Below are 11,143 nucleotides of genomic sequence, written 5' to 3'. Positions count from 1 at the left end.
TGTATACTTAACTTCTGGGCTTCCAGAAAGTTAATCAGTGTAAGAAACAGTACTGAAATCTCTGGTTTACTTTGAGTTCACCATAATGCTCACCTTTGAGCACCTGATAAAAACTGAAGGCATCAGCCCATGGCTCTGTTGAAGCTCTGTCTGTAGAAGTGTCTGAAGCTGTACCCCATCACTGGCTGCAGGTTTCTTTTGAGGAGTGTGGGTCACTATGTTTCTAAGTATACTACAGCCTTGTATCCAAAAATACATTTGAGGAGGGGGGATGTATCTCATGCAGTTTTGAGTGGCTACAGGTAGGCACTTTATAGGGATAGGCATCCCTTCCAAAGGATTTGGACTGGTGTCCCCCACAGAGTGACAGAGCTCCTTGGACCTGATGGAAGGGGATTTCCAGGCTCCTTGCACTCTTTCAGGGAATGTCCTTGACTGAAGCATTGCTGGCTTTAGGTCAAAAAGCTGATTCAGTAGAAGTCTAAACTTCTGTCCTTATGGTGTTTAGGAAACATCCTGATTTACTTAATTTAAACAAAGGCAGATATCCGGTTAAAATCCCTGGAGCTGCAGCCAATAAGTGCCTTATTTCAGCACTGTGCTGGCAGTGATGGCTACCCAGCATGAAACCACGGTGCAGGGGAGTAAGAGTATTAGGAAAATAAATGGATGGAGCAAGCAGAAAGACCTGACAAAGAATAAATAGAAAGGACTTGGTGACAGCATGCTTAAGTCAGGCTGATGCATAGGGTGCGTTTTTATCTTGTATTTGATTTCTTCTCTCACACTGCATAGGTGAGAAAGGGGCTTGCACTGCAAGGCATCTTGAAAAGAATCAGCAAAAGGATGATCCATGGTGCGGAGGGGGCCCGAGGAGCTGCAAAAGAAGCTGCAGGAGAAGACCTCAGTGTTGTCAGTGGATGCATTGAAGAAGATTGGATTGGGTGGGTTAGGGACAGAGATAGGGTTTATTTGAGACAAATGAATACTTTCTCAGGTTACTCTTGCCAGTGTCCGTACCTTCTGACCACATGGATACTTCATGTCTCCAGCACCACTAAGAATCTCACTAACATGAACAGATATCATGGTTTAACCCCAGCCAGCAACTCAGCCCCACAGAGCTGCTCTCTCACCTCTTGGTGGGGTAGGGGGGAGAATCAGAAGAGAAGAAGGGAGAAAAGTCGTGGGTTGAGATAAAGACATTTTAATGGATAAAACAAAAGCCCCAGACAAGTAAAGCAGAACAAGGAATAACTCAGCACTTCCCCTGGCAGGTGTTCAGCCATCCCCAGGACAGCCAGGCTCCACCACACTTAGCGGTGACTTGGGAAGGCAAACGCCACCACTCCAAACAACCCCCCTTCCTCCTCCTTCCCCCAGCTTTATGTACTGAGCATAATGCCATATATATGGTATGGAACATCCCTGGGTCATTTGGGGTCAGCTGCCCCAGCTGTGTCCCCTCCCAACTCCTTGTGCACCCCCAGCCTCCTCGCTGCTGGGGTGGGGTGAGGAGCAGAAAAGCCCTTGGCTGTGTGTGAGTCCTGCTCAGCAATAACAAAAACACCCCTGGGTTATCAGCACTGCTTCCAGCACAGATCCAAAACACAGCCCCACAGCAGCTTCTCTGAAGAAGATTAACTCTATTCCAGCCAAAGTCAGCACTGTGGGTCTGTCAATACATATTATGGGTCTGGAAAGGCAGGAAGAGGTTAAATGTCCTCCCTGGGCTCATACAGGAGATTTGACCCAATCTCCCCAAACCCGCGTTTTAATGAAACAAGTATGTGGAACTGTAAAAAAAATTGTGAAGACCAAAAAATTGTAGAAGACCTTGAAAGGCCAATGAGTCCTTCCTCCAGGCCCTCCACTGCTTAATGAAAACAGCTGATCTTGTCCCTGTCTTTGACAGAGCTCTGGGTCACTGCTTTCGGAAGTGAAAATTATTTGGTAGTGGGGTAGGGAGGAGAGTGATTTCTTCATTTGTTTTCTACCTCTTTCTAGTTTTCTGCCTCTTTCCCTGATTAGGTTATTGTGTATGAGAAGACAGTCTGACTGCAGCCTGGAGTGGCACCCTTTGTTCCTGCTGTTGCTGGGACTGAGGAGATTGTCAAGGGAGTCAGTGGGTCTGCTGAGATGGCAGGATCAGACTCGGTGTCCCCTGCTTGAGCACTTTGTAGAGACTCTAGCACTAAGACTTGAGTCATGGTCTTTTCTTTGCCTTAGGCTAATGATACAAGCTGGAGTCATCCTGGCTCTGAGGTTAGACTCATCTGGTATAAAAAAGGCGAGTTCAGAACAGGCCACCCTCAGACTCTAAACAAGAATGCTGTCGCTCGGTTTATGAATTCAAGATGTCAGGTTTTACATCCCCAGATCTATTTTCTGCTATGGTTTCTATTCAAGAAGGGCTGTGCCTGTGTAATGAGTAGCAGCTGATGAGGTCTTACAGCTCAGCATTACGCAACCAAAGTCAATCACATGTTGTGCAGGAGCCCCTGGCATGGCACAGTGAGAGCTCAGCCTGGGGCCAGCCCCCACATCATTCCCTGTCTGTCTGATATCTTTCAAGCGTATGGATAGGGACAGGATTTGCTTTTTTCTCAGAGGGAAAGTTGTGAAACCTGTCCATCCTGATTTTCTTTCCAAAGCCCCTAAAATCTACTCTGTCAGGATGTTATGGTGTCCTTTGGGACAAAGTTGTGCTTTAGCAGTGACCGTGCCTCATCTTCCAGGCAAGGTGTGTCTTGTGAATGCAGATAATATCTTTCATTAATCTTTTATTTTAGACTAATAAAAAAAATCTTACCTCTCCCCACATCTGCTTCTTCTCCTGAGGGCACTGTGGGTACTGCAACACCTAAGCACTCCTCCTGGGATCAAAAAGCCCAGACCCCACATCAACTCTCCTGGCAGCAGCTCAGTGTGGTCTCTCTTAATCTCCTTGATCTCCTTAATTCCCCCAAGAAAAGGGTGCCAGGGAGCTGATGAGTTGATCTAGGTAAACAATGGTGTTTCATGTTCCAAGAATGATAAATAAATTGCTTCAGGTCAAACCAAAACAAATTATTTGCATTTTCTTGGCAAACTGAGGCAAAAAAAGGAAGAGATTCCTGTAGGGTCAAGACCAAATATTTTCTTCAGTCCAAACCCCAAATGTTTTATTGCATTTATTAACCTTTTCATTCAACTTTGTTTTCTTTTGATTTATATTAGTTTGTAAAACAAAAAGGCTGTTTTGAGACCCGAATGGGAAGATGTCGAAATGAAACATTTTTGTATTTCAGAAAAAAACCCAGCCCATTTTGTTTAGAAGATTTTGAAACAATGTGTTTTGAAATTTTTTCAGAATTCTCCTCCCACTCTATTCTCTTTGTTTCCTTTTTTTTTTTTTTTTCCCTCTGGCTGAAACTATTAGCCGAGATCACCCTGAATTTGCAAGCAAATTAATCTTCCAAAAACTTTAATTTCTGGTTTACCTGCTGTTACTGAAAAGAAAAAACCTACCCCAGATTAAAACAAATATGAAATACCCTTCAGTACCTCTGATTATCAGCTCTGGATGCTGCTGTCATCTGGATGGGGAGAAAGAGAAGCTGAGTATCTCTGAAATGGACTTTACATTGGTCCAGGACAAGGACAGTAGATATCTCTACCTTTAAAACCTCTGCTGCAACCACTACAGAGAGGTTTTTTCTCACTCTGGGGGATGTGAGTGCCAAATTGGTGTTGCCTCCTCATCCCCCTCTTCAGTAGCCCATCCTCCAGCACACCTGGTGGGGATGGTGCCTTTCTCACTAGCTCAAAGTAAGGCACTCCCCAGGAGTGGAGGTGATGCAGCTGGTGAGATTGGTTATTACAGAGATTGCTGGTATCCCTGAGAAGTTGCTGAGGAGCAGCAACTTTAGCTGGTTTGCAATCTCAGAACTGTAGAATGGCTTGGGTTGTAAGGGCCTTAAAGATCACCTTGTTTCAACTCCCTGCCACCTTCCACTAGACCAGGATTCCATCCAAACTGCCTGTGGTCATTGTGTTTAAGCCATTTCCAGAACCCTCATGGCTCCCAAGACCTGCAGTGCTGTCTACCTGGAGCTGCTTCTGCCTGCTTGGCCTCTCTGGGCAGCCAAATCCATCCTTGGGTGAAAGGCCCCGGGGTGTCACCACCTTGGGACGCGCAGTCCAGGATGCTCTGAGCTTCACAGCGAGCTTCACCAGGTGTTGTGCTCAAGTGCCCTGAGACAGCCAGCCCTGGGGTTTTGTCTCTAAACAGGGCAGCCTCTACCAGCAACACCCAAAACTGAGAGAGAAGAGGCAGGAGGAAGGAGCAGGAGCATGACCCTCGGTGAGATCACTGTCTCATACCATAGGGGCTGCGAGGGACAAAAGCCAGCTTTGAAGATTACTGCTTTCACTTGTATCCAGCTGCTGTTCGGACCTTTCTGTCTTCTCTGTGCTGGTATTGTCCCTGCTCTGTTCTTGCCCACAAGAAGAATGGCATGAAACATGAGAGCAAGAATAATTTTTTTAAAAAAAGAAGCTTTAAAAAAAAAAATGAAGCAACAAAGTAGCCAACAAATTGGTTCTTTGAAACTGATGGGGTGGAAGGAGTCAACTGGAAATATTTTTTGCTATATAGCCTTAAGACTATTTCCATTAAGACTCTGGCAAACAAGTCATATATTTTCTTTTGCATTTATAAACAGCAAGTTGCCTTTTTATTTTAGAATGTTTGGGCAAGCACAGATTAGTTTGTGGGACAAAGGGTGGTGGCAGTGGTGGGGGGTATAAGCGTAGTTAGGGCTTTTTAACTCTGGTGTGAGAGAGCTCAGGGAATGCAAGGAGGGGTGTGGTGGGAAGGGATGAGGTTGTGTTATGTGTGATGGTGCCCCTCACACACATGGACATCCATGCTCCTTGCTGGCATGGAGGGAGGGCCCAGCTGTCTGCAGCTCCTCCAGGGAATTTTTGGGACTGCATCCTTGCTGCTGCCAGCCTTTTTTCTTATTGTCTCTATATTCATAGACCACAGTAGTTTTTGCCACAGTAACGGCAAAATTCATCTCCAAACTCTGGTGCACCCCCATTGTAGGGGTATTTGAGTGCCTTGATGGCTGTAGTTGCATGAGAAATGGTATTTTGTCCCTGAGAGCAGAGTCAGAGCTCCACAGCTGCACTTAAGGAGCATCAAGTGGGAAGATGCATGGCTCAGCCATGGCATTGGTGCTTCAGTGTCTGCCAGTCCCTTGCACCTTCACCAGAGTTTGGGACCTCTGGACCTCTGCCAGAGCTCTGCCATCACACCTTCTGCCAAAATTAGGTGACTCAGCCGGGATTCTACAGGGAGTTTGTGCAAGGGGGTGAGTCCAGAGTCGGTCTCCTTCCTTCCCCTTCTTTCCTAACCCAGTATTTGTCTTTTCCCTTTAGTCTGCTGATCAACATGCAGCACAGTGCTGTTCAGAGGGTACAGCACATACATTCAGAGGGTGTAGGAGAGGGCTGAAGGAGGACAAAAGGAAGACATTTGGGCTTGGTATCATTTTACATCCACTTTGCACCACTTGGAATAACTGCATGCAGTGCAGAGCAGTGGAGAAACAGGCTCCTTACCATGGGACTATTATATTACATATCCCATAAAACAAGCCCTTCATTTTGCTCATTAAAATCAGGCATGCTTGTTTGTTGGCGTTCAGCAGTACAGTATTTCTTCTATTTGTGGGTTTAGCTATAAAACCAAAAGAAAACTTTTCTTATGGTTAATTTTCCTTTTAATTGGTTGTAGTAGAGTCCTTCTGACTCCAGACTGTTTCTATAATTACTGGACTGCATTCTTGCCCCCTGTACCTCTTTTATAGAGTAGGAGCACTATTTGCCTCTCCTGAGTCCAGAATCCTTGTTGAGATGAAACTGTAGAAATGCAAACACAAATCAAGGCTCTCAGCTCTTGTGTGTTTGTTATTCTTGTACCTAAACTGAAAATGGCCTTTTCCTTTTTTTCTCAAGAAATAAAATAATTTTTTAAAAAAATCCCGTTAATCTACCTTTCTTGCATTCTGAGTCTACTCTTGGGTGAGAGGCTGTGCTCTGGCTACAGTGAGAGGATGGGGACTCCCATGTGGTTGAGAGTTCTGCTTTGGGCAACAAGTTGCTGTGTGGCCCATGGCTTTTCCCAGCAGGCAGGGCTTCGTGGCAGAGCAAAGCAAAGCTCAGCACACCAGCCCTCCCAGGCTCCCTGTCCCAGCAGGGCTGCTTCTCTGTCCTGCTCCAGGCCATAAGCCCTGGCTGCACTGTCAAACCATCTGGGCAGTGTTTTACAGCTCTTTGTAGTTCAGTAACACCAAACTGGTCTTCAGGGGTAGTTGGAGATATTTGCTCTTTGGGGCAGCCCAAGGATCTCATAGGAAGGCAATATTTGTGATGCTTTTTGTCTGTACCTCCATTTCAGAAGGAAAGCAGTGCCCCCAGCTCCAACCCCTGTTATCTGTGCCTCTACCTCCCACCAACCTACTCCCCTCTTTTTTTGGGAGCTGTTCGTGTCTCAAGTAATTTTTCCCACTCCCCATGTGCCAGAGACTGATTTCTGCTCATTACAGCTATGAACAGTGTGAGAAAAAATTCAGTTTAATTCTCTACCTGGTGCCTTGATGATTCCAAATGTGAGCTCAAGGCATTGCCTCAATACTGGAGCAGCTGACAGGACTTGCATCCTAGTTTTCATCATCCCAAACTGCACAAAGTCAAAATCCCCTTAATTTAGCTGAAGTTGTTACTGCTGCAGCCAAGGATGCCCCAGGGCTGAGGAATTCCTGCCATGGATTAGGTCAGCCATGAGCAAGTATGACCAGCAGTAGTTCAGGTGAAAGGAGTTGATGAGCTCATATAAGCTCCTATCACTAGATTGATCTGTCCCTCTGATTACTGGAAAAGGGCAGGTTTGCCCAAAGGCACAGCAGGTGTGACAATGAAGGCAGACTCCCACAAATCTGGAGGAACTGTGGACATCTCTCCAAGGAAGCACAGTGATCCTCCATGGACACCTCACCACACAGAGACAAAAGATGAGGCACAAACTGAATGCTTCTCATGGTTTGTTCCAACCAGAAGCAGCCTCAAAGCAGCTGGTTGTGCTGCAGAGGGTGTGCTGGCCATGCTGGGTGGGTTGAAGGTGGGATGTCTGTGGCTGCCCTGCCATACACAGAGTCCTTGAGCAGCAGTGACTGCAAAACTCATCTCACCCAGCCAGGGAGGGGATGAGACTCCTCTATGGATATGACACTGGCAGAGGACTCTGATGATTCCCATTTTTCACCTTGATCAGCTGCACATCTGGTCTCAGCTGTGGATCTTGAGTCCCTCTGCTTGTGCTTTGCCATATGTCTCTGAGCTTGTGACAGCTTGGTTTGTGCTCCAGGGTAATGCTTATTTACTGGCAGTAGGTTCAGCAGTTGCCAGGGTAGGCAAGCTATTTGCAGAGTTTCTATTTCCTAATAGTCTTATAATGCAGCCCACTGTTGATAGTTTGTTTGAAAAGTCACTTTTCATATATAAACATATTCCAGTCAGTTATTATTTGCTTTTCTAACTCCTGTTATCAATAGAATTTATTATTAACACCCCTCCCCACTTCATTAGAAAATGTTGTTCTGGAATATTTGTGTGTCTGAAAATGATAAATATTGAGATTTCTGCTTTTTATATTTGTGAAAGGGCAATTCATTTATTCAAGTACTCAACTTTTGACCCGATCTTTGGAGTAGTCACTTCTGCTGGTTGAATTATTCATTGTGAATAAATTATCCCATGGATTTATCCCCTCCTGTCTGTGAAGCGTATGCTGAGTAATCCTGATTTCTGAGAACAGAACCATCATTTGCGAGAATTCACTGAATATAGTTGCATATCCGATGCTTTCCGTGGCAGCCACAGTCTGGCCGCCTCCTTCCCTGTCTGCTTTCCTGGAGACAGCCAGGAGAGCTGAAATGGAGGGAGAAGATTAAAGACAAGACCCTCTTTCTGGGGGAAATAAGACCACCCTACGTACACATCAGCTTGAAGGGGCTGGGGCTGAAACCCACAGTCAATGGAGCAGATCCCACACCCCACCTCCATCTCCTTTGCTTCAAGTCTCTCCACTTCTGCATTTGGCCCAACATATATAATTTAAGTCCCAGGAATCGGGAAGAAAAAAAAGAAATCAGCATAAAACCTAAATACAGATCCATTCTGCAGACAGCCATGCTTTCAAGCAAGGTCCTAAGGAATGTTTTCCGTCACTCCCAGTGAAACTCTAGGACTTTCATCTCTCAATGCTTGCAGAGCTGCAGATGAAAGGCTCCTGACTGGAGCTCAGCTTTTGATCTCCCCATTGCCTGCATGCTCTGCTGAGGAGCGCTGCTGCAGCTCCACGTCCCTCTTCCAAAAGAAAACAAGTGTTTTCTTCACCTCTCCCCATTTAATATTCTCCCAGTGTACACAAGGGATGGACAGCCCTATTTTCTGAGGGTCCAATATTATGACAGCTTTGGATATCAGTGTTCTCACAGTACCTCTGGAAGCTGTCTTCCAAAATAACTTCACTTATCATTTTTAAGGAATAAACTTTCCTGGATACTTCAGCTTTGATTCTTGCTGGGTTTTGGGGGGAGTTTTTCTCCAAGAGATGGGGTGAAGAGCTTTATTTATTTTTTCAGAGGAAAATTCTGGCTGTTTTGATACTGCTCTTAAATGAAACATTGAGCACTGCCAATCTCTGTGGAAGACAATCAGCCTCAATGATGATGAGCTATCACTTGCTGTTGTACTTTTGAGGGCCAAGAACTGAAAAAGTGAAGTAGGAAGGATTTCCAAGGGAAATTGTGTGTGTATGAGATTCACTGCTGGGAATGGTCTAAGTGAGGGCTGCTCACCACTTAGAGGTCTTGCAGGTAAAATTAGGGAGGGAGGAGCTGATTTTCCACTGTTGCAAATGGTATCGTTTGCTGCTACAGAAATGGAATGTAAACCTCTGACATGCCAGAAATCTTTGTTCAGGATTTACAGTAAATTGGTATTGATTTATGCCCAGTTAGCACCCAATTTGTGCTGGCTTAAACATCTGCTTAAGAGAGTGGCAAATCAGGATAATTTTGTGGTAGTCCTGAGTCAAGTAATAGTGTAATCAAGAGTAATGACCTTGGAGGACTGGGTTTTTCTTTTGTACATGCACTTGCTCCTCCTCCTCAGTGGAAAGGGATTTGTTGTGAGGAGGGACCAGCAGGTGCTCAGCGGATCTCCTGGCACAGCGGTGCTCCCACACCTCCCATGGCTGAGCAGACTCATCATCCCATGCTCTGTGTTAAAACCCTCCATAAAGCAATCCTCTGCCTCTAAAAGCTGTGACTCCAAAGTAACATGATGCAGAAAGCTGGTTTTAATTAGACAGAAAAGCGTATTTTCTGACCATTTCAGTTAATGCATCCTAAAGCCTCCCATAGAGGACACCAGTTATATTTTCACAACTGCTGTGTTACTGAGGGGAACTCCCAGGGATTGCTCTGATCAGCTGATGTTTATGCATAGTTTTAACCATCTCAATTAGGACTTTTGGCAATTTTCACTAATACATTTCATGCATTTTTAAGCCCAGTTGAGTAAAGCTCTATGTCTCCAGTAGTGAGAGGGAGTAAACTGGTTATAGGTTAACTAGGACATGAGAGGAAGCACTGCAGTGCCATGGCATGACTCTCTGGACACATTTAGCAAAGTGGTTAAAGAAAAAAAGGGGTAACTTGTCTTGCATTAATTGTGCCATTTCTGGGACACTCCTGCAGGACTTCTACGTTTCCCTCGCGGATGGACAAGAGGACACAGGTTGTCTTTACCTCCCTGAGTCTCTCCAGCTTTTCTTTTTATTCTCATGTTGGAGGTCCTCCCAGGCTTCCCCAAAACCCCTGCAAAGATGTGGGATGTTCACTAAGGTCCATTACAGTCAGTGAGTGAAATACCTTAGAGTCAGCACAGCTGTACCTGGAGCACCTGGTGGATGGGAAGGGCTGTACTCATCCCATGTCTCTTGTCGCACACTGAACCCAAATTCAGCTCCCTTTTTTGCTGTGGGATTCTCAGCATGTGAGCAGCCCAGTTTTCCTTCCCTCTGTTTTGTCAGTACAGCAGCACTGCTCCTCCCTTGGGACTCTAAGGAAACCCCAGGAGCACTTGGATGCTGCTGTTAGGGCACCCACATCATTCCTTGCACCCTCCATGCACTGAAGGCCTGGAATAAGTTTTCAGAGACAAAATCCCATTCCAAAAATTCATTGCATCAAGTGCTGTGAGGTTTTGCTGAAACTCTCCTTTCAGATTTATAAGCCTGACAAATACAATTTTTTTTCCAGCTTGCTGGCCATCTGCTGATCCTCTATAAATATAGCTGATATAGTGCTTTGTCCTAAAAAGGAATAAGACACATATTTACACACAACCTGTAAGCCTATGGAAGGTATTAGGAAATAGAGTTGGCCAGGACCCATGAATCACACAGAACAGTATGGCTAAATGTGCTGTGGGATCAATTCACTCTAAGGGCTGAGCAATCTTCCAAAAGAGCCTGACATCCAGTAAAAGGCCATGTTGGTGACATTGTTTGTCTCCTCTAGTTATCTGTGCTCTCACAGGATTTAGCACACCTGTGCATGGTTGCACTCAGCCCAGCTTTCACCTTTCCAGCAAGGTGCCAGATGGCTTGAAGATTGTGCCCCACATCAAAAAAAAACAGGGAGGGAGGGAGGGAAGGAAGGAAGGAAGGAAGGAAGGAAGGAAGGAAGGAAGGAAGGAAGGAAGGAAGGAAGGAAGGAACTCGGCAGGTAAAGGGCGTGAGCACTACCTAACAGAAAAAGAAGGTATTACTTATGTTCTCCTGGATTTTGCTATATATTTTATCAAATTGTATGCACACGGGAGATATCTTACCTCTGCAGAGGTGAACATTCAAACATGCTGGGTTATAAACTGGTCCATCAGCAGGGAAACAGCCAGATCACCATGCTGATACCCTCATGCCTCTGCTCCTCTGCTCCTCCTTACTCCTAATGTATGTGAGTATGTGAGTCCTTGGCATACAGATGTGTGTTCCTCTTACAAAGCTCACAAATAGGAGCTGCCA

The 11,143-nt window shown here is 45.4% G+C and overlaps 1 long non-coding RNA gene across 1 annotated transcript; it reads right to left on the bottom strand.

The window, feature by feature from the left end:
- Positions 1–718: 718 nt before the first annotated feature.
- Positions 719–3,605, bottom strand: LOC148184100 (uncharacterized). The gene is made up of 3 exons (XR_015772640.1): positions 3,547–3,605; positions 2,813–2,876; positions 719–889 (listed from the first exon to the last, which is right to left on the bottom strand). It is a non-coding gene; the product is annotated as an uncharacterized LOC148184100 (long non-coding RNA).
- Between the last annotated feature and the right edge of the window lie 7,538 nt (positions 3,606–11,143).

This window comes from Pseudopodoces humilis, chromosome 6 (assembly GCF_049639895.1).
Source record: "Pseudopodoces humilis isolate 2021_Gansu_Grassland_sample_001 chromosome 6, ASM4963989v1, whole genome shotgun sequence".
Taxonomy (NCBI): Eukaryota; Metazoa; Chordata; class Aves; order Passeriformes; family Paridae; genus Pseudopodoces; species Pseudopodoces humilis.
Note: the sequence above shows the minus strand (reverse complement) of the source record. Positions and strands in the feature narration are given on the sequence as shown.